General features: G+C 37.9%; 1 protein-coding gene across 7 annotated transcripts in view; it reads left to right on the top strand.

Annotated features, from left to right (window-relative positions):
* The window catches only part of tanc2b (tetratricopeptide repeat, ankyrin repeat and coiled-coil containing 2b), a 236,267-nt gene that overhangs the window by 16,650 nt on the left and 199,308 nt on the right, over window positions 1-20,309 (top strand). For 6 of the 7 annotated variants that reach the window (XM_055004171.1, XM_055004170.1, XM_055004169.1 and 3 more), the window contains exon 2: window positions 4,326-4,404. The exons of the other annotated variant lie outside the window; for it this stretch is intronic. The gene's annotated coding sequence lies outside the window, so the exon portion shown is untranslated. The remainder of the gene's footprint in view (window positions 1-4,325; window positions 4,405-20,309) is intronic. 7 annotated transcript variants of the gene reach the window in all.

Below are 20,309 nucleotides of genomic sequence, written 5' to 3'. Positions count from 1 at the left end.
ACTACATTGTCCAGGTATATTTTAGTTGTTACTTTATGTTAGACATCTTAATTCACAATATATTTCTCTAATTTATTGATTTTTCTTTGTATATTAAAGAAAAATTCTGTAAAATTACAGTTTTCAGCTATGGTGACAGCCCAAAGCAAAATTTGCAAAAATACCCGGAAACTTTGAACTGACCGAGGCAAAAAAAAAAAAAAAAAAAAAAAAATTATAATATTAAAAAAGTTATCTTATGCAGATGTGGATAATTGTTGGCCAACAAATCTTGACTTTACCAGCTGAGGACACATATTTTTTATTCATTAAGTTCATTAAACTCAACATCATGAGGATGGTTTGTATTTTCCTCCAGAAGTTTCTATTCTGAAAACTTTCCTCTGGTTAATTCACGGATCAGCCTCTTAAAAGAGACCTTTAAAGCTTGTTTAATTCTAAAACTCTTATTAGATTTTCCTGCCTTTTGTCTGACCTGAGACAGGGATCAAATAAAGACGGCACTTAGTTTACTCTCAGTTACACTATTAAAGGAGTCTCCTTATTAGCCCTGAGCTTACCTTCCTTATTCTCTTGATCTCCTGTCTCGGTCAATGTTCCCTAAATTGACCAGCGGTATTAATGGCAGCGGACTTTGATTTTTTTATGTGAGTAACTGGTTCTCGGTGTCCTGTGTTTTCTTTGCCAGACCTTTGGCAAACAGAAAACAGGGCGAACAGCCGCATGTTGTGAGCATGTAGTTTAGTCTGCGCCGGCCAATTTGTCTGAGTACCTGTTTCTCAAATTGGACAGAACAGTGGTTTCCTCCCGATGTGAAGCTTTAGCTGGTTGTGAAGAAGGCAAACATGAGCTGCTAGCCTTTACACAGAGGCATTTGTATTGCATGAAAGCTTAAACACTCGCGGCCTCTGAGAAGGAGATGAGAGGAAGCGCTTAAATGCCCGATTTAACAGTGAAAAGGGGACTTGGATTGTCGGTCACATTATTTGTTTTGATCTTATTTCTGGCCTTTTCAGTTAATAATACAGAAGCCCAGTAGACAAAGGCGAATTATGCATTCAGTGGGGTTTCTACGGCTGTTATTTTCAGAGACTTTGCTGCGACACTCTGTATCGCTGCAGACCAGACAAATAGCACAGGGAGAGGTTTCGCCTTCACTTCTCTTCTAATCATCGTCTGCTGCAGGGACAGCTGCCGACCAATGTGACCCTGGTGGCTTCAAGTGGCAAGGGGAGTGTCTCTCTGTGGCCTCTGCCATATTTCTTTAACCCCAAACCTTCAGCTATCTGCTACGGAGGTTTCCATTTACATGCACCTACAATCTTGCACAACCGAACCCTTGCAGATTTGTTTTGTCAGAACAAATCAAGAGAAAATGTGTCGTAGACAGAAATAACTATAAATAGAAAAGATATTTGATTAGTACTCTAAACTGTAAACAGTTTCTGGGTGTTTTTTGCTCCTATAAAGTCCTGCACCTCTATGGAAACAGTATAATCACTGATAAGTAAAAAGAAGTCAGAAATGTCTTTTGTGTGCACAGATTTAACACCAGAAATCAATGAAAAAAAATTTTTTCTGCCCACAGGTGTTAGAAATACTACAAAAAATGGTGCCTCTGCTGCTTACATGATTAATTTGCTTCCTTACTATTCTCTTATCTGTTTTATGTAAACACAGCCTGCAGTTCAGCCCAGTTGAACCACAAAGTCCTTGAATTTTTGTCACATGAGCATTGGTAACAGCTGATTCAATCATGGCTTCATGGTTGTACCGATGAACAAATAATTTTTCGTTTTTTGCAGAATCTGGTTAGTGCAAATGGTTTATTTTTGGCAAATTTTTGAATGGGATGTGTAGAATAAAGGGACTTTAATGGAATATCCCAATTTTAGACTTAGATTGGGTGAAGTTTTCCAATGAAATGTCACAACAACTCATATGAGTAGTTCAGGGGACGTTGGAAAATTAAACATCTGACAATTATTTTTGGTTTCTACACTGATAAAATGTGTGATTTTGCAGTTTGTTTTTTTTTTTAAAGACAGCAAACCTTCCAGCGAGAGTTTTTGAGTTTGGAGGGTTAAAAGAGCTCACATTATGCGTTTTGTTATTTTATCTTTCATTAGTCAGGCTGTATAGCTGGTTTATTGTTCTTGCAAAATGTCTGCAAACTTTCAAAGTCTAAAGTCTGACTTGAAAGGGAGTTACTCTCTGTCACCGTGTACCACAGAAGGTAGTTTGGCAAAGAATGAGCAGCTTAATTTCACTCCTGATTTAGTTCTCACTAAAACTGCTTCTGCTAAGGCTACATGTTTCTGCCTAAATCCAGAAATCTGGGATGGCTAACCAACATTACCTCACTTTTGTTGGGCCAGATCACCAATCAGAGCATATCTGGGCTTTTAAAGTGGGGCCTTAAAGAAACAGGAGCTTAAATTAAGTATTTAAAACAGAATGTGAGAGGAGGCACTTCTGCAACATACAGGAGAAGAAAAATAATGCAATTTTTTTTAACGTTAAAGCATCTAAACATATTCTAGTGGATCCCAAAAATATAATTAGAAAGATGTCAATATGCAAAACAATTACTGTGTCTGATCTCACAACCATTTTAAAATAGCTTTGAATTAACCCTCGTGTCGTCCTGCGGGTCAAAATTGATCCGTTTGAAAATGTGGAAGAAAATATATTTTCACAGTGAAACTTCTGATGTCCACATTTTCAACATTTTTGGAAAATTTTTGAACATTTTTTGATGGAAAAAAATGTTTCTTAAGAACATTCAGAAAAAAATCTACCAAAATCCAGCAAAATTAGCTTTTTTATTTTGATTTTTTTATATGAATGTTCTTAAAGAAAACATTAGAAGCTTTACTGATATATACGGAATCACTTTAGATATTTTTAGGATTTTTTGAAAGATTTTTACCAATTTTTAAAAAATATTTACAAGAATTTTCTTGCCAAATTAGTTTTTTAAAAATAAAACTTAAGGGAAACTTTAAAGGAATTATTGGAATTTTCTTCCTAAAGGTTTTGCAAATTTTCAGAAATTTGTGGAATTTTTTGCTGAATTTTTGAATTTTTTTCAAACAAGGAAGCAGTATTTTTTGGTGCCCGTAAATGAAGACAACAGGAGGGTTAAAAAAGTGAAATGTTATCCAAGCACGGCTTCACAGCAGATATTTAAATTTCCCCTTTACGCCTGCAAACCCCCAAATAAAAATATTTCTGCGATTCAAACTGGGAATGATGGCGATATGATTTTAGACTCCTTCCGGTCGGCCAAACTTAATTAATGTGTTGGCAACTGAGTATGAAATTCAGATTAAGTCTTATAAAGTGTTCCCCACAGAGAGCAAATGTGCAGACTATAATTAGAAAAATGAAAAAAGTCCTTGTGGCACCCTTGAGAGAACTCGATTACTGCGCTGCACTCGTGTTTTGTGCCGAAATGACATTTTGTTTCCTTTCAGAATCGACATCTTGGTCGTCCTTTATGGTTATGAGGTGAAGCAGAGGGAGAATTGAGGGTCGGAACTTTAATAAAGCTGGAATGAATTTGTCGAATTAAAGCGGGAGAGTCATTTTTGTGTTAACACTTCAGGAAATGTTTGTTGAACAAATGCTGCAGCGTTCCTCTTGTAATTTAATTTTAAACCAAATAACGTCCAAAAATGTCTCTGCAGAGCAACTTAACTGCCAGTTGTGTGTCTGTGGGCCAAACTATGAATGTTTTTGGGTTATTATGTGTTTTATTGCACAGATCATAAAGCAGGAATATGAGGCAGGAATGTTGGCTGCACGTGTGTTGAAGTACTGAATTAGACACTCAATATTTGTTGCATTTTTTCTCAGAATCCCTCCAATTCCCACTTGTTTTGGTGCTCATCACATGACCGCGAGTGTCTCCCACACGGATATTTCAGTCGCCCTCTCTCCTCTGTCCTTAACTCGGCTTCTAATGACATAATGATGCATTTGCTCAGAGCGCTCAGAGGCTCGACATAGCAGCTCTGAAAGCACTACTTCATGTCAGATCCACCCCCTGCAGAACGTGACGACTGTCTGCTGTGTGACAACCAGCCCTTGTAGCGCCGCCGTTTGCATCGTCCACTGCTGTTTGTGTTCTCTGTTGGAGAAAAAAAAGAAGCTCATCAACAGAGTGAGCGGCGACATGCCAGACTGCCCACTCCGCAGACGCCGCTGAGCCAGATGTCGGATTGTGTCTCTCGCCGTTTTTCCAATACAAGGACTGTTTCAGCTGGTCGCTCACCTTGAGTTAAAGTTTCCCTTCTGTGTCACTGTGGTTTCCTTTGTAGAGAACTGTTGGATCGGGACTCAGCCCAGCGACATGTAGCACCTCGCTGCCCTCACAGCCGGATTTGTTGTCTACTCATGGTGAGTTTCATGGCACTCGAACCTGCGACCCCTTTACAACCACTGCTGTACCGTCACATTACATATTACAACTAGTGCTGTCAAGTTTTAATCTGATTAATCAAGGTTGCTGTGGATTAATTTAGATTAATCACGATTATATCTCATTCATTTTTAATCTAAATGAATTGCGTTTCATTGTGCATGAGCAAACAGACTCAAGAAAGAAGAGAATGTACTTAACATTTAAGGTGTTTATTAAACCCCTCTAAAGGTTCATGTTAGAATCGCAGACTAACGCATGCTTCACGTTAATGAGGGACTTTAAGCTGGAAGTGCTTTGGTGAAAAGAAGTCTCCTTCCTGCAGAGTGTGAAAATTACTGTATGTCGGTCGACTGTTCCGTCTTGGGTTTTTTTGTATTCAAATTTCCCACCGAGGGCCAACGTGCTGTTAGGGCCCAACTGATATGGATTTATTGATCTGATTCCAATATTTGGCAGAAAAAAAATTCGAATAACTGATTAATCGGCTGATTAATTTAGAAAATATATGATGAATAAAATAGCTTCTTTTTTGGTCCCTTAACCCTTACAACAACAAAGATATGAATTACAGGCAGAACATTTGACTGTTTTACAATACTTTGTCCTTTAGTATTTGTTTAACTTCACAACAGGGAGGAATTATTAAGTACAAAAACATGCAACAAAGCATTAAACCTCTGGGAAATTATATAACCTTAAAAAAGAGTCAATCTGTAAATGAGTTATGAGATACATCTGGTCTGGTACTTCTTGTTGCTGCAGATTAGAGGTAAATTAAACATATATATGCTGTATATAAGCAACATAATGAGTGAAGTTACTGTAAAACATTATTTCTGCATTTACTCCAGCTGGTGATGATTATTTTGAAAACGGCTATAATCGCCTGATTAAAACGACCGGCTGATAAATCAGTCGGGTTCTACTGTTTACCATCTTCCATGTGGAGTTTCTTAGTTCTGCCACTACCGGATCAACAGGCCATTTGTGCAACGGCAAGCCTACTTGGACAAACTGCCCGAAATGCATTGCCAGACACGTTTCAGGGATTTTGAGTTGTTCTGTGCTGCAGATTAACCCTCCTGTTGTCCTCATTTACGGGCTCCAAAAAAATATTGTTTCCTTGTCTGAAAAAATCAGCAAAAAAATTCCACAAATTTCTGAAAATTTGCAAAACCTTCAGGAAGAAAATTCCAATAATTCCTTAAAAGTTTCCCTTAGAAGTATTATTTTTAAAAAATTCCCCAAATTTGGCGAGAAAATTCTTGTAAATATTTTCAAAAAATTAGCAAAAATCTTCCAAAAAAATCCTAAAAATATCTAAAGCGATTCCATATATATCAGTAAAACTTCTAATATTTTCTTTAAGAACATTAACCATAAAAATCAACCAAAATCCAGCAAAATTCACTGGATTTTGGTTGATTTTTTTTCTGAATGTTCTTAAGAAACATTTTTAACATTTCTTTTTTCCCACCAAAAAATGTTCGAAGATTTCCCAAAAATGTTGAAAATGTGGACATCAGAAATTTCACTGTGAAAATATACATATTTTTCCACATTTTCAAACTTTAAAACGGGTCGATTTTGACCCGCAGGATGATGCTAGGGTTAATTGTGTTAAAATTTTAAATCAGATTAATCGCAATGATGGATTAATCTGCATTAATGCATTAATTTTGACAGCCCTAATTTACAACAGATACTTGTTTTGCAAGTAGGCTTCAAAGAAGACAAGAATGCAGATTATGTTTCTACTGTTCTTTGGATGCGTGAGTAAACTTAAAGGACGTTCATGTTAAACTCTTTTTCTGTTCTCCTTTAAAATCTGTCTGTAAAGTCTATTCTGAAGCCAAACAGACTTTGAAAACTGGGATGCCTTCCAAGAAATGATGGTTTTCCAAAGTAAATTATACTGTCTGGTTACCTTATCAGTACATTCCATCTTGGCATTTTATCTTACATTTTAGAAAAACATTTATGGGCTTTCAGCTTGTTCAAACTTGTCATGTGAAACAGGTTCTGCGTGGCTAAACCAAGCAGGAATTACCCCACCGTCGTCTAATTATTTGTTTCATGTACTGCGTGTCATCCAAAAAAAGAAGCTGTTAGCAGGACTGTAAAATTATACAACATGTAGCTTTCGCTTTTTAACCATCTGAGCTACAAGTAGTAACTGTTTTTTTTTCGCTCCTGTCAAATTTTTAATCACTGTGAGCTCATTTTTCACTGTAATATAAAATCCTGCACCTCTATGGAAACAGCAGAGTCGTGGCTAGGAGGGACAACTCAGAAATGTCTTCTGTGCAGTTTAATGAAGTTACGATCCCAAAATCATCATAGACTTGATTTTTTTAGAATATATTCATAAAAAAAAAATGGTGTCAGCATGTACGCTTTTGCAGGTGCCCACAGGTGTCATTAATACTCGGAAAAATGTGACACTGCATAGCTTAGATAATTTACTACTTACATTTCTAATTGGTTTCCATGTTGTCTGCTATTGGCTCTGTGTAAACACTGCCTGCAGCTCAGCCGAGAAGTTTTTGAATTTTTGTCTCGTCACTGTTTGTTGCAGGTGAGGCATTAATGGCTTCTCACTTGCGACAAGGAGGGCAGAATTTTTTGTCTTTTACAGAATTCGATTAATGCAATTGGTTTATTTTAGGCAAATCTTTAAATGAGACTCGTAGAATGACAGGATTTAAATTAAATATTATGATTTTAAGCTTAGATTTTAATAATTCTGTGATTAAATGGTACATTACAGAAAAATAGTTCATGAACCACTGAAAGGCTGAAAATCCTTCTAATTTCCAAGTTTCTTTTTATGGTAAATGAAGGAATATTGACATTTTGTTAAAAAGATAACATGCCTTTTAAACCCGCTGGAAGATTTTGACATGTAGAGGTTTAAACTGTATGTGCCAGTCAACCTTTTTGGGATGAATTCCAAGAAGTGCTGGTTTCACATTTGACATGAAGGTAAATCATGGTTATCAGTAAATTCCATCTTGGCATTTTATCTCACATTTTGGGAAAACATTTGTGGGTTTTCAGCGTGTTCGAACACGTGAAGCAAGTTCTGCATGGCTAAACCAAGCAGGACTCGACTGAAACATACTCTACCAATGTTTCATTACCTGTTTAATATACCACATGGCATCCAGCAAACATTCAGCATGAACTCCAAATAACTTTTTCATTAGCTTATTTTTGCACTTATACACTTTATTTCTCTCAAAACTGTCAACCAGGAACACACACCTATTAGTGGCGCATCTTTTTGCCAGAGAAGAGTTGGTACTGTGAAATAACTCTGCTGTTTATTCAGGAAAACTTTCATCACCATGCTGGAAATACAGATGGGTGACAAATAAAAGGAAAAACCAACATGGAGTGTCTTAGAAAGGCTGCCAAAACAGCTTCAGTGCACTTTAGCATTGATTTCTTCAAGTCTCTGGAACTTTAGTGGAGGAATAAACATCATTATTCCTGAAGATATTCCCTCATTTGGTGTTTGAATGATGGTGGGGGATAAAGCTGTCTGAAATGTTGGTACTAAGTCTATTATTGAGGTGAGATGTGGTGATTTTGGATGTCAGATTCACGTCATTTCCATCAAAAATTTCAGACCACTTGTGTCCAATGGATAAAGGAGACCACTCCCATCAGACTGGAAATATTTCTTTACGAGATAAAGGTCATTAGAACAACTTTATATTGATTTGCAGTGACCCAAACATGCCAAAAAATGCCCCCTACAGTGTAACAGAGCCACCGGACGCCCTCAGACTGTCATGTTTTTCCTTTAACCCTCGTGTCGTCCTGCAGGTCAAAATGACCCGTTTTAAAGTTTGAAAATGGTGGGAAAAATTATCTGTTTTCACAGTGAAACTTCTGATGTCCACATTTTCAACATTTTAGGGAAATTTCTGAACATTTTTGGTGGAAAAAAAAATGTTAAAAAAAATGTTTCTTTAAGAACATTCACAAAAAAAAAATCGACCAAAATCCAGTGAAATTCACTGGATTTTGGTTGATTTTTATGTGAATGTTCTTATAGAAAATATTAGAAGTTTTACTGATATATATGGAATCACTTTAGATATTTTTGGATTTTTTTCAGACAAGGAAACAATATTCCTTGGTGCCCGTAAATGAGGACAACAGGAGGATTAATTTGCCCCTGCTGTATTTTCTTTGTGAATTTATGCAATAACTTTGTTGGTGGCGTTGTCGTTTTTTCAAGGAGCTGTCTGTCAAAAAAACTGTCTTATTTTTGGAGAAGTGTCCCGAGCACTGATCAATGTGTCGGCTTGAGGCCATCTGTAATTACTCCGCGACTAGCCAGCCATGAAATTGATGTTTAGCTCTGAAATAGATCCAAACTCGGAGCAAGACCTTCATGTGTTGCTGTAGTCTGAATAAATGTGACCGTGGCAGCGCCGGGAGTCGGTGGGGTGATTTCGATAGCCGTTAAATAAAGCAAGGAGTTAAAAAACAGCCGGTGACCTTCCCTCTGCTGCCTCATTACCACTGTTTACTGCTGCCTCATCCGCGTGCATCGTGCCTGCAGTCTGTTTAGTTTTTCATGCATTTGCCTGGAGAGGAACAGCCTCTGTCAGCTGTTAAAGGCGGTGTGGAGCGCCGGCGCTGCAGTGACCTATGCGGAGTGACAGTCACTGGATCACATGTACGCAGCTGTGGCCTGTAAGATTCAAGCCGGCAAATGGAGTGGAAGAGCAGTCCCATTAAACCCCGACTCTCCTCTGAGAAAGAGGCTAACGGCTCCGAACACCGGCCTCTTGCTTCGTGGCAGAAAGTGCTGATGCTCTTTTTTTTTTTTTTTTTTTTTTTTGTCTGACTAAAAACGCCTTCTGACCGCATGACACTGGCTCTTTTCTTCCTGGGAGATTCCACAGGCTTTAAAGCTACGCCTCATACAAAAGAGACGCAGTCTGAGAGCGCTGTTTAGGAGGTGGCATCAATTATAATCATCCCATAAACTGCTGCAAAGGGCTGCATTACTCACATTTTAGAGGGCCAGAAAGGAATTTCTTTTTTTGAGGAGTTAATATGTGTGAAACTTTTCATTTCTCACCTCCTGCACATTACAAATGAATGTTGCTCTGCAGGCTTTTCTGTCAAGTTGACCCTACTGTTGTCCTCATTTACAGGCACCAAAAAATATTGTTTCCTTGTCTGAAAAAAATCCAAAAATTCAGCAAAAAATCCCCCAAATTTCTGAAAATTTGCAAAACCTTCAGGAAGAAAATTCCAATAATTCCTTAAAGGTTTCCCTTAAAAGTTTTATTTTTAAAAAAATCCCCCAAATTTGACAAGAAAATTCTTGTAAATGTTTTCAAAAAATGAATAAAAATCTTCCAAAAAGTTCTAAAAATATCTAAAGTGATTCCAAATATATCAGTAAAACTTCTAATATTTTCTTAAGAACATTCAGAAAAAAATCAACCAAAATCCAGCGAATTTCGCTGGATTTTGGTTGATTTTTATGTGAATGTTCTTAAAGAAACATTTTTTTTTAACATTTCTTTTTTTCCACCAAAAAATGTTCAAAGATTTCCCCAAAAAGTTGAAAATGTGGACATCAGAAATTTCACTGTGAAAATATTTTTTTTTGTCCACATTTTTAAACTTTAAACCGGGTCAATTTTGACCCGCAGGACGACACGAGGGTTAAGCAGCTTCACATAAACGTTTTGCTCATTGCAGGTGATTCAAAAATGCAAAACTCCTGTAATTTCCAAGGGTTTGGGAGCAGAGAAAGGCTGGCTTGTCCCCTTTGGCCTGCAGCGAGGGTCTGTCAGCCTGTGATTGACGCTGCGTGGCGGCTCCTGTGTTGGTCACTGGTGCGGAGATGCGGAAACATGAAAATGTCTGCGGGCGCATAAAGCACTGACTTGTAGTCCTTCAATCGTGCATGTCATGAAATGTGATGTGCTGCAGTAAATTCTCCAACATGAACTTAAGGAGAAGCTGCGGTTACGCATTTCTGTACAGCTGAGACTCGTTACAGTAAAGCGGTTTATAGGCTTTTATCCAGTAGTATTAGTCATGTTTTGACCAATCACTGCCTCAGTGCTGCAGGCGATGATGATGACGATGATGATGATGAGAATGATCAGTATTGTCAAGCTGGTGGAGGGGATGTGAAGAAGATGGTTGCTCCCTCGTGGGGTGCGTGGGCGGTTTAGCTGCAGCCCACAGCTACTGAAAACGGGAGCTGTGTCAGATCTGACACACTGAAACCCGCAAACGCCGACACTGACAGCCAGTTGTGATGAAAACCAATTTAGGTGGCAGGATAAATTCTGTTTGAATTGTGGGGGAGCTGTCCTCCCTGGCTTGATCTTGCTTCTTTTGTTTGTAAGTCATCCTCATGGTAGTGAAGGCTGGTTTCTCTTTGGGGATCTGCTGGGATGCATAGTCACAGATTCACTGAAGATTCACAGCAGATGAGGCAGGAGTTTATTTTGGACAGTAGCTGGAATATTCAGGGAGAGTGACGCTAGTAGCAAGCACATTGTTCCTCTGACATAACCCTCTGAACCCTAAAAGCCAGTGGCGAATTTTAAAAAATCGCCAAAATTACACCATTTACCAGAGTTTCATAGTGAAACTTCTGATGTCCACATTTTCAACATTTTTGGGAAATCTTTGAACATGTTTTGGTGGGAAAAAAAAAATGTTAAAAATGTTTCTTAGGAACACTCGGGGAAAAAATCATTCTTAAGTGAATGTTCTTAAAGAAAATGTTACAAGTTTTACTGATATATATGGAATCACTTTAGATATTTTTAGGATTTTTTTGGAAGATTTTTACTCATTTTTTGAAAATATTTACAAGAATTTTCTTGCCAAATTTGGGGGATTTTTTAAAATAAAACTTTCAAGGGAAACTTTTAAGGAATTATTGAAATTTTCTTGCTGAAGGTTTTGCAAATTTTCAGAAATTTGGGGAATTTTTTTGCAGAATTTCTTGGATTTTTTTCAGACAAGGAAACAATATTTTTTGGTGCCCATAAATGAGGACAGCAGGAGGGTTAAAACCACATTACCCCATGTGTCACATTTAAATAGTTGCCAAAAATAAACCATTTGCAGTTTCCAGTATCTGTAAAAAACAAAAAGTTCTGCATTTTTCAGCACAGCTGAGGAGTCATCAGTGACTCAGCTGTGACCGACAGTCACAAGACAATAATTCAGGGACTACTCGGCTGAACTGCAGGCTGTGTTTACACAGAACAGATGGAAATGAATTAAAAACGAACACTAGTAATATATTTGTAGTATTCAGTCATCATTTTTTCCAGTATTGGTAACACATATGGGAGCTTGGAAAAATGTGGTGCATGTTGATTCCAGGTCTTTTCAGTTAATAAAAAAATGAATAATCAAAGAAATTAATTTTATTGTGTGTGATTTATGAAACTATCATATTATACATGAGACATATTTAAGTTTCCTTTACTTCTAGCCGTGGTTGAGCTGTTTTAATACAGGTGCAGGACTTTATGTTGTGAAAATGTGACAGGAGCAAAAAAAAAAAAGCCCAGAAACTGCTTAACATTCACAAGGTTAAGCATAAATACAGATGCCACAGACTGCTTGAGTTGCTAAAAGATAGATGATAAAGACTCAGGTATGCTTGAGAAACTTTCTAGCTGCTCCGATTGGACTTGTTCCCATCACATGTTGTGTCTAATGTCAAACACTCAGACTGTCCTTATCTGGGCACGAGTGGAACAAAACACAAAGCTCTTCCCACGCAGACTGGGGCTCAGCTCCGGGTAGGACCACCTCTGGCTTAGTCATGCATCCCCGTTAATTGGGACGCTAGTGAGGGATTATGTTCTCGTCACTGCGCTCCGGAGTAGACGATGGAATTCAGGGTGAAAAGCGCAAACTTGCAGCAAAACCCTCAACCTTTTTTTTTGGCAGCTGTGTAGTGTAATATTTTTTGGGTACGATGTGCTAAAAGTAAAAGATAATATAATTATGGCAAGTGCTGTTAGACTGAAGACCAGAAGTAAAAAGTTTAAACATGTCTGGGCATATTCTATGTCAAAGTTGATCTAATGATAACTTAATGCATGTCTTCTGCAAAGTGAGATCTAGGGTGAAATAGGATAACCTGATGTCATCATCTGACCAATAGATTTAGAAACGCTGTCAAAACTGCCACTCCTATCATACACCTTATAGATGTGGAAAACTGACCAACGCTCACAGTATAAAAGACGAAGCTCAGCTCAGTATCTTCAGCTCTTCTTGCGGTGTTATCACAGCTAAGAATTACTCCGGGATTTTTGTTGACAAATAAATCCTGCTGAACTCTGAATGCTGGCTTCTCTTGGTGATTTTTTTTTGAAGATCTTTAACCCTCGTGTTGTCCTTTAAAGTTTGAAAATGTGGGGGAAAAAAAATTTGCACAGTGAAACTTCTGATGTCCACATTTTCAACATTTTTGGGAAATCTTTGAACATTTTTTGGTGGAAAAAAAGAAATCTTAAAAATGTTTCTTAAGAACATTCACACAAATATCAACCAAAATCCAGTGAATTTCGCTGGATTTTGGTTGATTTTTATGTGAATCTACTTAAAGAAAATATTAGAAGTTTTATTGATATATGGAATCACTTTAGATAATTTTACTCATTTTTTGGAAGATTTTTACTCATTTTTTGAAAATATTTACAAGAATTTTCTTGCCCAATTTGGGGGATTTTTTAAATTTTTTTTTTTAAATAAAACTTTTCAAGGAATCTTTTAAGGAATTATTGGAATTTTCTTCCTGAAGGTTTTTGCAAATTTTCAGAAATTTGGGGATTTTCTTTTGCAGAATTTTTGGATTTTTTTCAGACAAAGAAACAATATTTTTTGGTGCCGGTAAATGAAGACAACAGGAGGGTTAAAGAAACTTTTAAGACATTTGAACACGGTTAAGTCATCGACTCGGGTCTTGGTTTGGAACTTAGTTTACACTCCAGCTGTAAATTGCATGGAGTTATTTACGGGTACTAACAACCAACCGACTGGTTTAACAGGAATCCTCCACATCGTCTGCTGACTTATGCGCTTATAGCTACGAGCTAATCTGATTGTTATTCAGCTCATTAAAGTGTTTTTAGGCTGGTGGCTTTGAAGCCGGACACGTCGGTTCACTCTGGACTTGAGATTGGAGGCAGCTGTGTTGGCTTTGAGCAGAGAATTGCTCATTCAGGGGGAAATATTGGAAGTTGTACATGAAAGAGGCTTGGAGAGGCTTTTTATTTTTATGTCCTGTGGGGATTTTTTTTGTGTTTGTCTTTTCAATAGAGCTGTGCATATATACGTTTTTTTGGCAGCCGGAGTACAAATGGCAGAAGCTGTGATGGGCAGAATGCCTTTGTAGTAATGACGGGGGGAAGTTGCATTTGTCATTTGCAGAGGAACATGTAGTACTACACCTTATAACTTTGCCATTTCTAGCGCTCCCGTGGCAGAAGGGTATTTTTCAAAGCAGTTTCTGGCAACAGTCGAGGTTAGTGTTGCTAAAAGCATCCGATTTAACAACAGACTTCAAATGTCCGTCCACTAGCATGGTCATTAAGCATAATGCTGCCCGGCTTCCAGCGGTCTCCACAGCGACCACATTGTTCCTGCCAGGCTCCAAACACAGGAAACGAAGGGCACGAAAAGCAATCTGTGCTAATGTATGGTTTGAGAAACAACGCAGCGTGAAGAGCACAAAAAAGCAAATCGGCGTGGCAGTCTAGACGGAGCTGTCCCACAACTTTATGCATAATAATTGCGGGGGTTGGAGATATGCAAAACTTGTTGTGAATTAATTTTCATTCTGTCAAAACTGGGGCTTCTTTTCCACTCTTGGCCTACAAATCATATTCAACCCCAACTCAACCTTGCTTCGCCCTGTGCAATTTGCTGTGTTGTGTTTGGACGTAGCGCAACGAGACCGCAGCAGCTTGTGGATGTCTCGTGTAGATGTTTCTGGAATATTTCTCATTTCAAATCTCAATCTGCCAAGTCAGTCACGGTTCATCTTCATCGCAGCGTTTAGCAGAATTAATGAGCGCGCTGGATTGCCAGTGTGCTGCAGAGGTAAACAGAGACATCCAGTTATCATCTGGGCTTCGGAGGGAACTCTTTAAAGTGAGCTTTCCTCTGGGACCGTGTATGCACAGGTTTGTTGAAAATCAGCTCCTCCCCTCTCATCCCTGCCAGCCATCATTGACAGCTGGGCCCGGCTAACAGCTGCTGCCCCCTCCCCCTGAATCTAATATGTTGAAAAACAAAAAGAGTTGGCAGCCAGCGAGCTTCGTAGCAGAGCAAATTATCTTGTCAAGAAGCGGCGGATTTGCACGGCGTCCCGTTTGAGCAGGGTCGCAAGGTGTAGACTGACCTTCCCGAGTTCTTCGATGTATTACAAGTTAATCTTCACCGTACGTTCAAGCAGCTTTGGCAAAGACAGAGATCGGACAAACTGAGCAGTCACCTGAAGATGATGATGATGATGGTAGTGATAAGAAGCAAAAAAATACATTCCTATACAACTAAACGGGGCTAGACTGATTACTGATTATGTAAAACAAACATAAAAATTCATTTCAGTGAAGTTTTGTGTTAGAATTTGTGTTATTCTCATTTTTTTGACGTCAAGGTTTAAATTAACTGCAAATATGTATATTTTTAAAAAAGAAAAAGGAAAAGAAAAGGTTTTTGGTCTCCTTTAGTACTAATAATTATATGAAAAACATCCATAAAAAAAACAAAGAATTTCAATGATGTTTTGTGTTATTCTCCATTTTTTACACCAACATTTTAACCCTCCTGTTGTCCTCATTTATGGGCACCAAAAAATATTGTTTCCTTGTTTGAAAAAAAATTCAGCAAAAAAATTCCCCAAATTTCAGAAAATTTGCAAAACCTTCAGGAAGAAAATTTCAATCATTCCTTAAAAGTTTCCCTTAAAAGTTTTATTCAAAAAATCCCCCAAATTTGACAAGAAAATTCTTGTAAATATTTTCAAAAAATGAGCAAAAATCTTCCAAAAAAATCCTGAGTAATGAGTAAAAATCAACTATGTGACACTATGGAGATCTGAAATGTGCTTTTTATCCAGGAAGACTTGAATTACTGGTGTGTGCGACGTATTAAATGTTAAAACGGCCGGCTGTAGCCTTCATATCTCCTTACTTGGACTTCAGACTGGAAGCTTTCATCAAAGCCATACCTTTACTGGAGGAAATACATTTCTTTGAAGATGTAAATGCGGTGTAATTGTGTAGGAATGTCGTTTTTTGGGTGGCCAGGATTGAGACGCATCCAGACTGATATTTGCACCAGCTGAAGTTTATCTTCTCAGTGACAAACACGACTTCTTCCTCCACCCACTCACACAGCAGACATGCATGTGGGGGCTACTGCCAATTACTCTGTGGACAAAGTGCCTGGCGGGGGTCCATGACAAGGGAATTCTCTTCCTGGCAGCCTGCCTCTGTAAAGTTCAGGAATGAAACGCCGAGCCTCTGGCACGACTTTTATCACCGTCTTCAGTAAGTTTGTTCAAGGCGGCAATGTCACCTTTTATTCCCATCTCTAGTTTCAAACACATCACAGGTGATTCATGCAATAAGGAGAATAGTTTTTCAGCGTCAGTGTGCTGTGTTGATATGGAACTGACTGTTTATGGCAGGGGTGTCAAACATGCGGCACGTGGGCCAAAAGTGGCCCGCCAGAGGGTCCAATCCGGCCTGTGGGATGATTTTGTAAAGTGTCAAAATTCCAGAGAAGACATTAACTGCAAAATGTATGTTTGTGAAACTATAAATTTAAAATAATTTCCGGACCAAGACGAGTTGTTTTGATCATAAAGTAAAATACTAGATAGCTCATTGTTCTGTTGTCGTTTTGTGTCTCATTTTTGTAATATTTTGTCTTGTTTTTGTTGTTTCTTGACTTTTTTGTCTGACATTTATTGTCTCATTTTTTCTCATTTTGTTTCTTTTTTGTCTTGTTTGTGTCATTTATTTTGTCTTTTTTAGCCGCTTTGTAACTTTTTATCAAATTTTTTGTCTCTTTTTGTTGTTTCATGTCATTTGTCTCATTTTTTGTAATATTTTGTTTTGTTTTTGTTGTTTTTTGTCTTTTTTTGGTCTGAGTTTTATTGTTTGTATTTTTTTATAGTTTTTTTTGTCCTTTTGTGGGTTTTTTGTCTCACTTGTGTTGTTTGTGTATTTTTTTCGCATTTTGTTTCTTTTTTGTCATTTTTTTGTCTTTTTTGTGTCATTTTTTGGTCTTTTTGTCGCTTGGTATCTTTTTTTATCCAATTTTTTGTCTGTTTTTTTGCTTTGTTTCATGCCATTTGTCTCATTTTTTGTCCTTTTGTTTCTCGCTTTAGTCGTTTTGTGTCTCATATTTGTCATTTTGTGTCTCATTTTTGTCATTTTGTGTCTCATTTTTGTAATATTTTCTCGTGTTTGCTGTTTTGTCTTTTTTATCTGACTTTTGTTTGATCATCAAGTAAAATGCTACATCATTCAGTTCCAAATACCTGCGACTAAAAATTTTGTACCTTTTTGTAGATAAACTCTGATCTGGAAGTTGTTAATGAGTAAATGATAAACTGAGGCATAATGTTGTTGGAATTGAATTTATTTTTCTTTAAAAATTTCAGGTTGTTCCTCATGTTTTGTAAAAAGATAATTCCTTAAATGTGAACATTTTCAGAATGTACATTTTTGTACTAAAACTAAGGAAACATTTGGGTTTGTGGTTATTTATAGGTTGTTATGCTGGGATTTTACTGGTGCGGCCCACTTCAGATCAAACTGGACTGAATGTGGAACCTGAACTAAAATGAATTTGACAGCCCTGGTTTATGGGTTCAGGCATCTGCAGGTTTATTTCACCTGCAGTTGACCTCTGCAGCATCAACTCTGCCAGCTTCACTGTGATTAATTAAATATGCATGCTCTGGTAGTTTGACTTCGATCCAGCGGGGTCATCAGCGGGCTATTTGCAGGTTATTTCTCATTTTCGCTCTGTTTACACTGCGATAGTGGAGATGCAGTGCGTTCAAGCCGGTACATTCTGTCTCAGGAGGGCAATAGAGCCTTACCTTTTCCTTTTGCTGATGTGGGCAAGGCCTGGCTCAGCGTGCTAATGTGGATGACATGAGGTCTGATGAAAGACAGGCTCATCTGTCGACCCGTGACCTTCAGCTGGACTAGAGGTGACCGGCAACAGAATATCATCGCATACTCCAGCAGCCGTCACTCGTGGAGAATTAGCCGATATTAATTTTGTTTTATCTGATTGGCAGGTTCACGCATCTTCAAGAAGATACTGCAGTTTGGTATCACTCAGGTGAAAGCTGCTGCAGTCCTGTTAATAACACACTTGCCTTGTTCAAGTGATATTAATGGGGAACTAGACGGAGTGAATGCGCTCTTTCTCGTGTGCAACAGCTCATTAATTTCCACAACAGAGCCTCATCAACGCAACACTCAGAATTACTCATAATAACACGAGATAAATAATTAGAACGTGACACGAAAACAATCAAAGTCATTTGCTGGAATTACTTATGATAAGTATCTTTCCATTAAAAGCCACTAAAATGCTGCCAAAGTGAAAATGGCTCAGCGGCTGCCGGCTTCTCCACAAGACTCTTGATGTGGATTTTTTAGGCTTTATTTCTAAATTTTCTTTGAAAAACCGGCATACTGTTGTGAGTGTGGGAGTAAAAACCACAGCTCCGTCACTTGGAGTCACCCGAAGCCGTGTGATTGACACACGGCAAGACGGTGGCCGGAATCAAACAGACATTTATTGGTGGTCATCATATTGCCATCGGAGGGTCAGTCGCTAGCTAACTCTCTAATTGGGTCTCGGTTTTCCCGCGGTTCTCGCCAGAGCTTTCAATCAAACGTCAATCCGGCCTGACAGCGATCTGGTGGCGGCGGCGGGTTGAACGGGAAGTAATTTAAGATGTTTTCTCTCCCTCCCACGCTTCTTTTTCTCCCATCCTTTGTGCGCTCTGCTCAGATCGAGATTCACAGTTACAAATAGCAACCCTGAAGGTACCATTACCCTTGTGAGTCTGTTTCCTCTGTGTGGTATTGTACAGATGGCTCAGGAATTAATAGGATGAGAAAAAGAAGACTGGAGCTGTACACTGGAAAACATGCTCCTCTCAAAACAAGAAAAAAAAACTTATTTCAAGGAACTGTTACCTTGAAATAAGTGAAAAAATCTGCCAGTAGAACAAGTGAAAAATGGCTTGGTCAGATTTCTTGAAATAAGATGTGATATTTAGAGGAAAAAGCACTTTTTCAGTTAAAAATAGATTTTCGCTTTCATGTAACCTCCTAATTTGAGATGTATTAACCCTCCTGTTGTCTTCATTTGCGGGCACCAAAAAATATAGTTTCCTTGTCTGAAAAAAATTCCAAAATTCAGCAAAAAATTCCTAAAATTTCTGCAAAACCTTCAGGAAAAAAATTCCAATAATTCCTTAAAAGTTTCCCTTAAAAGTTTTATTTTTAAAAAATCCCCCAAATTTGACTAGAAAATTCTTGTAAATATTTTCAAAAAATTAGTAAAAATCTTCCAAAAAAGAATCTTAAAAATATCTAAAGTGATTCCATATATATCAGTAAAACTTATAATATTTTCTTTAAGAACATTCATATAAAAGGCAATCAAAATCCAGCAAATTTCACTGGATTTTGGTTGTTTTTTTTTTTTGAATGTTCTTAAACATTTTTAACATTTCTTATTTTCCACCAAAAAATGTTCAAAGATTTCCCACAAATGTTGAAAATGTGGACATCAGAAGTTTCACTGTGATTTTTTTTTTTTTTTTTTCACATTTTCAGACTTTAAAACGGGTCAATTTTGACCCGCAGGACGACACGAGGGTTACACTTACTTTGAGTTTTCTTGTAAAATTCAACTCAAAACAAGATAATTTGAAGACTGTTTGACTTAACAAGATATTTAAGATGCATTGTCTTAAAACAAGTCCCTCCATCTGCTGAAATGTCTCATGTTAAGTGCATTTATCTTAAATCAAGTGGGATGAGACATTTTGACTAAAAATAAGACAAACAAACTTAGTAAGATTTTGAGTTTTTGCAGTGTAAAGCTTGAGACACATATAAGAAAACATGAATTTTAAGGCAGGCGTGCTGTTTGTAATGACAATGAAGTTGACTGTAGAGCAAAATCTTTCATTGCCTGCCTCAAGCAAGACTGATTCCATACAAAAGACAGAACAAGCCTGCAACCTGTCGGTGCTGCTACATGAAGTCATTTGCATGCTAAAGGCATACACATCTCCCGTAGAAACTGTCTGTGGATGAGATGAAAGGAGATTAGAGAGGTGCTGCTAATTCACAGTGGACAAAGAAGTTCTTCACAGAGTGAATGTGAACATGATGGTGGTGAACATGGTAATACAGAAGTGGAACAATGCATAATTCATTAGGAAACAGATTCATCTCCTATCTCAGTCAGCGTGCCTCTTCTTCATTGAAACCCCGCTTATATCTGTGCCAGTGTAATTTGCAGACTCATTTCCCCAGACATGAACAAAACAGAGGCCATTGTCAGCAATCACTTTTGACAATTGGACCCGTTTCCTTCTGTCTTATTTATGAAAGTTGGCAAAGCCCAGCCTGGAGTTTCTGGGAGAAACTCGTCGGACCAGCTCTAAATGTCATCAAGACCCCCCCCTTTTGACCCATACCTAAGCGACTCTTTCTATCTCTGTCTGGATGGCAGTGCCTTATTGATCTGTCCTGTTCTTGTCCTGTGGTTTTGAAACCAAACCCACACTGTGAATCTCTGA

The sequence above is a fragment of the Amphiprion ocellaris genome, chromosome 18 (assembly GCF_022539595.1).
Source record: "Amphiprion ocellaris isolate individual 3 ecotype Okinawa chromosome 18, ASM2253959v1, whole genome shotgun sequence".
NCBI lineage: Eukaryota > Metazoa > Chordata > Actinopteri > Pomacentridae > Amphiprion > Amphiprion ocellaris.
This window is presented reverse-complemented; position numbering and strand designations above follow the sequence as displayed.